Genomic DNA, 6,673 nt, shown 5'->3' with positions numbered 1-6,673 from the left:
GGAAATGTCTTTTGTTGTTCTTACTTAACGTCAGTAGTCTTTGTTCCCCTCCTTGCGAATTTGTTTCTTTATGCTTGATGTTTTGCTTTAGGTTCCTGTGTTTCTACGGTATGCTATGGACTTGCCTGTGTATGAGCTTTTGCTTTTAGAAGAGATTTCGACTGACTTTGAAAAGGGATTTGTCGGCTCTGTTCAACAGATAACACCAATATGGAGCGAATACCATGTGTTCCACGATGTGGTTCCCCGGGGACTTTCGAGTCAGTGAGAGACATCAACAGATGATACGGACTGATTACTGTGTTCAAAACGTGGGTGCGAAATGTGCACACTACACGGAATCCACGCTCAAATGTATGACTTTATTACCAGAATGTGAACAAGATGAATGTACACCTAGACACTGACAAACTACGACCATTATAAAGGCGGTGATAGCCTGTTTTGCAAGACATATTTGCTGCATTGGCAGTCCTGGGTCAATTTGACCCTATTGTATCATGTCACTGCAAATTTGTCGAACATTAAGACTATTGAAGGCAGAAATACGATATCTTGAATGATGTCATCTTACGTCGCCTTCACGGAGGCAATTATGTTACTTTTGTTTCAAACTCCTTTGAAGATACAGCAACTGATAGTCTCAGTTATTACATTCATATTATCAAACGATGAAATATTTCTCTAAAATTACAAACTCTCTTTAAAAATTAGTAATCTAGAAGTTCCATAGGACGTGATGCTTTGAAATATTTATCACTCGACTGATTCTTGCAACACTAATGAGTGAGTGAGTGAGTAAGTTAATATATAACGTCACATCGGCAATATTGCAGCCATATCGTGACGAAAACAAGCCATACAATAGAAAGTAGAAACATTTTGAAGATTAAAACCTTTCGACGATGGACAGTAAAAAGACTAGAGAATCACAGTTATAAGTATAAAACTAGCGCAAAGTTAAAATATTCCAATTAAAGAAGACAATACAATATAAAATACGGGCTATAGATCGCCAACAACCGAAGGTAGATCACCATACTAAGGCCCATGGGTGCAACACTAATGATACACACTGCAGGTTCCTATACTTTCAATACATACTTACTATCCAATTTGACTGACATATTTGTTTAACTAGCAAATGAGATTTATTGGCCAGTAGCAGTAATATTCTGTAATTCTATAGCTTGGATTGAAAACTGAGTGCGTATGTGGAATATTCTGAAGACACGAAAGGGAATCTGAAATATACGTTTGTGATGGACTATTTATATATTCGAAATCTACTAAGATTGACTTTCATTCAACTGTAAAACATGAAATGCCGTGTGGTCATTTTTTTAATATGGTTCTGGATCCAATGACAGTGGCACAAACAGCTGCGTCTTATTCATTGGATCTATTTGGAAGGCTTAATATAGATTTGTAATAATTCTACGTGCAACTTTATTCATTATATTATTCTGGGTTAACTTAACTGTATCTAGTTTGGATATTGCGAGTTGAATCTGCAGCTCACTCACTCACTCACCCAGGCACCCACCCACTCACTAAGTTGAATCTGGCTCACTCACTCACTCACCCAGGCACCCACCCACTCACTCATAACAGGGAAAGTCAAATGCTGAGATGGATATTGTCAGGTGAATATTAAAAACCGACTGGCCAGGATATTTCCTTACTTTAAGTTTATCAACCGCACGCATCTGCATACGGTGGCAAACAGCAGCCATATGCAGTGTTAGGTTGATTAGAATAGGGTTTTTGTGAGACATATATCAAAGGTAATATTATTAGATGTTTTTCAGTGATAGCTCATCAGCCTTTACATGTAAAACCTCAGACCTTGTTAATGGTAGCTTTTAGTACTTTACAATTACTCATAGATCCTCCTCATTGAGCCATAATCCAATTAAACGAGAATAACTGCCATGTGCAGTTGAAGTCGGGCTTAAGAACTACGCCCACTTTGAAATTAAACGATTTTCAACAAGTCAAATGCTGTTTTGACATTTAAAAGAATATTTTATTATATATCACCAAATGTTCCCCACACATCTAACCCTAGTTCAAGGTTAATGTGGGGTTTATACTCTCAAGGAGATTCGATACAATCAGCTTTGTATTTTCTGTTATCTAATGACCATTTACTGACGTTATATAGCAATAGCTGTGGCTTCGTTGCGACAGTACAAGAAATGTCAATCTCGTACATCAATGGAATCGTTAAAGCTTCAGAAATGCTCTGCGATCTTATGCTGAACAACCTGGCAGGTAGAAGGCATGCGGACATGATATTGTCTAATTGAGATTTTGTAAAATTAATTATGCATACAGCCGCTGAATTCTCATAGAATCGTGTTTCAAAGTACTGTCGGTCGCATGTTGTTTCGACATCGAGAAAGAGAGAAACTGCTTGTTGTTTATTATGCCCGGATGCATCACTCACCTGCCAGCTATCACGCTTGAGACACACACTTTTATTATCCCACGCAGATAGGTCTGGTGGTGAACTTGTACCTTTTGGTAGTTTCAGATTTCTAAATATAATATTATTTGCGTTTCTATGGCAACACGTTTGACTTCGACTGAAATTAGTGTTGGCGCTCTTTTCCGGAGCAGATATTAAAAACCTTTCAAAACTCTCTTTCCACTTTGTGGGTATACAAGAACCTAATGATATGAATCAACTGTACCCCTCTATATCAGCATTACTGAGGTTCATCAAACCGTACATTTGACATAGGCATAACTAGTTGACAGATATTTATGAAGAATATTTTGCCATAGCGGGGTGACTGGTGACTTTGTATTTTTGTTACTCTTATCACGCTCTCACGACAAACCTGATAAATCTCACTTCAAATTGGGGTTATATGAAACATTTCAGTGTGAAAACATTCAAGGAACGTTTTGATAATGTCAGTTTTTATTTAATTATTGATTTTTTAAAAGAAATTGAATTGTTTGATAAATTTGTTTTGTACATAGATAAATGGCACAGGTGATGGTGAATCCAGGTAGGGCCCATGCAGGAAGTTCCCATGGTACTTAGAATGGTGATCCGCATTCTGTTGTTGGCGATCCTCTTACCCTTCTGTCTTGCTGAGCGTTTATGCATTTGGTAATTGTTTCGTGGCAATGACAAACAATAGCAAACAATACCAAACAATTTTTGTCACCTGTTTCTTTACAAAATATCGTTTATGTGTTTTGTATTCATGAATGTATGAGCGTATACTGTGTCCTTTGAAGTTGTTGTAAATATTTATAGTGTAAAATATTGCGTGAAAACATAGTCATAAAGATATATACTTTATATCTGGAACTGCAGACAGCAGATAGAGCTGTTTATTTCACCTGCGCTTCTAAGACAAAAGGATATAAATATATGTATGTAAAACTCTGTTGATCTTTCACATAACGGCGTAACCGATGACCTTAATGCGCGAGGTGCTGAGAGAAAGATTGGTTTGATGCATTTGTAAATTGCATAAACAGTACAATATTCACTTGTGGCATCACTTTACCATATGATGGATTTACGATTTATTACCCACTATTGGTAGTTGCATACTAATCTCGTACGTCACACGAGTGTCGTATCGGGTTGACCTTTGTGGTAACGACTTGACCTGAGATTCTAACGATTTGATTGGATAACCGATGACCTCTCAGTTAGGTCACGTTGTGACGGAACTACTTGTTCATTCACGTGAACACGTGAATTCATTCATTTTACAACTTAGATGCATTGTGGGAATGTAAACATTGCGAACATTGCCGTGTCGCTGTTTAATTGTGAGTCGAACTGAGACATTATATCCGTCGAAAAACATAAACGCAATGTTTCCACCCGTGATGTTAGCCGAGTGAAGCAGTTGCAAACCAAGCAACGGGGTGCTACGGAGTAGTTTACTGTAGGAGGCTGTGCGAGAGGCGATGACAACTGACATGCATCGTGACGTCGGTTACCAAGGGGACAGACGAGAATTGCGTAGTGACGTCAATACAGTGTGACGTCATGCAAAAGTGTACTTCAGAACAAAATTCTTCCGCAACCTCTTTATGAAGCCGGTTTCGGTTTGAAACCATAATAACAAAAATACGCTATTTGTCAATTCAATGCATGTAAGACTTGGGTGATAAATAAAATACCACACTCGGTCTCATTACATACGAATTATACGAAACTCGTGTCCTTCCTATGGTTTCTGACCTCGCTTTCGCTCCGTCAGATACCATAGGAAGGACACTCGTTTCGTATAATTCGTATGCAATGAGACGGAGTGTAGTATTCTCTATGTACCACCTGGGTTTTGTTTTTCCTTCGAGGAAGAATTCACTTGCCTTAGGCATGTGTTTATGACGAGAACCATCGCTTTTGCAGGACAGGCTCTCCGAAAGTATGGCACCATGGCTGTGATGGCGATGCATACACACGAGTCGAGGATTAAGTTGGAGTCATACAATGGACTGTTTCAGCAGAGATTTCATATGGTAATGGAAAGGACTGTTTTCCATTCATGTCCCCCACACCTCAGCCACAAGGTCACCTACATAACCAAGTTTCACGTAAAGCTAACTTCTCCAAATATTAAGATAAACTCTAATCTCAGAACCAAATTCTTAAGAGCCCTCTCTTCGATCAATACCCTACGCTACAACCCCCCCCTAACGTCTTCACCCTGTACTTTGGATAATTATTGACGATCACTCATGGGTACGGGGCTGCCCACAGCGTAAATGACTATTATACATGGACACGTTTACATGTCCATGTGTCGCCCCAAGAGGGACCTAGCTGTCCACCGTTAGTGTTAGGACAATACACGAAGGAAGAAACCTCTTCACGGTGTTGTAAACTTGTCACGTTCGGCAGGTAAAGGGGCAATTCGGATTCACAGCGTGTGAGGATCAAGAACGTGAACAATGAAATTCAGCACCAGTGGTCATCAAAACCGATATCCCCAGGGGCTAATTATCTTATTAGATCTCTATAGGGGAATGCGGAGTATCCTGTAAGTGGTCATTAATGGACGTTCGATTCACCTCTATTAAATTACTCATTTGTTGAAATAATGATGCTGGGTTAAATGTAATGTCAAGAAGCTGTGGATTTGTTTTTGTTTTCTGTTTAACGCCACACACACATAATCGAGTCTGGACCAGACAATCCAGAGATCAACATCATGAGCATCGTTCTACGCTGTTAGAATGCGATGGCATGTGCCAAGCATGTCAGACGGTCTGACCACCCGATCCCGTTATTCGCCTCCTACAACAAGCATGGGTTTGCTGAAGATCAATTCTAACCCGGATCTTCCCTGGTTTGTTGAAGCTACCGTAACACTAAAGCGTTATGACATCATGTTTTACATGATTTCCGAGAAACCATTTGTTTGGTTGTATTAGTGAAAAAACACAACCATTGATGACGTTCAAATGTAGTATGATTGTAATGCATTCGCTGCCTGTCTGTCTTGGCTTCAGGGTGGTGGGGTAGCCTAATGGCTGAAGCGGCCGCTCGTCACGCCGCAGACCAGGGATCGATTCTCCACATGGATACAATTTGTGAAGCCCATTTCTTGTGACATTACTGGAATATGTCTTAAAGGTCACATGCAACCAAAACATCAAACATAATTAAAACACAATTATCACTTATTCATGACATATAATATACATTGCTAGTTATGAAAAAACATGTAAACACAATTATAAGTGTACAATCGCAACTCAAAAGAGCAATATTTTGTACTTGAAGCAGCTGGGATACTGAACCCAGTCAGAGCGGGTGGGTGTGCACTCAAGTGTAACGGCTGGTTCATTTGCAGATGCCCTCACGGCTCATTGTGTGTGTGTATATATATATAGAGATGTTGGGTTTTGTAAATACATGCTCATGTTTTGTGTATTACAATCTGTGACAACGAATCCTTACAAACAGACACTGGGTAAACACAGTTATTACAAAGTCATACCCGTGAAGATCCGGGTTAGAATTGATCTTCAGTAACCCATGCTTGTCGTAATCCTTTTGCACTTGAGGTGGGTACGTAAGTCCCAAAACTTTCAAAGTCAATTTAGATCAATCCAACCTTTTTTAATCGTAGAATATGTGTGTTTTTAATATATGGCTAAATATGTCTAAACCGCTAATGGCCGAGGGGATGGTGTAAATCCAGCTAGGGTCCATGCAGGAAGCAAATGTACTGTAAGTCCCCATGGTCCCTGGTATGGTGATCTACCTTCAGTTGTTGGCAATCTATAGCCTGTTTTTTACCTTGTATTGTCATCTATAGTTAAACTGTTATAGATTTAATTACTAGTTTTAAATTCGAAACTGTGATATTCTAGTAATTTTGCTTTCCTTCGTTGACAGGTTTTTACAATTTGCCATTAATGACTATGCATACAATTATTTGTTCTCGTCACGATATGGCTGAAATATTGCCGATGTGACCATTAAATTGTAACTCACTCACACACTTGAGGTGACTAACAGGATCGGGTGGTCAGGCTCGCTGACGTGGTTGATACATGTCTTTGTATCCCAATTCTGTAGATCGATGCTCATGCTGTTGATCACTGTATTGCTTGAACTAAACTCACGCACTCACTCTTTAAAATTGTCGTGTCTGGACCAGACGATCCAGTGATCAACAGC

This window comes from Haliotis rubra, unplaced genomic scaffold (assembly GCF_003918875.1).
Source record: "Haliotis rubra isolate DU_JTF1 unplaced genomic scaffold, ASM391887v1 Scf374, whole genome shotgun sequence".
Taxonomy (NCBI): Eukaryota; Metazoa; Mollusca; class Gastropoda; order Lepetellida; family Haliotidae; genus Haliotis; species Haliotis rubra.
The sequence above is the reverse complement of the archived record's forward strand: the minus strand, read 5'-3'. Positions refer to the sequence as shown.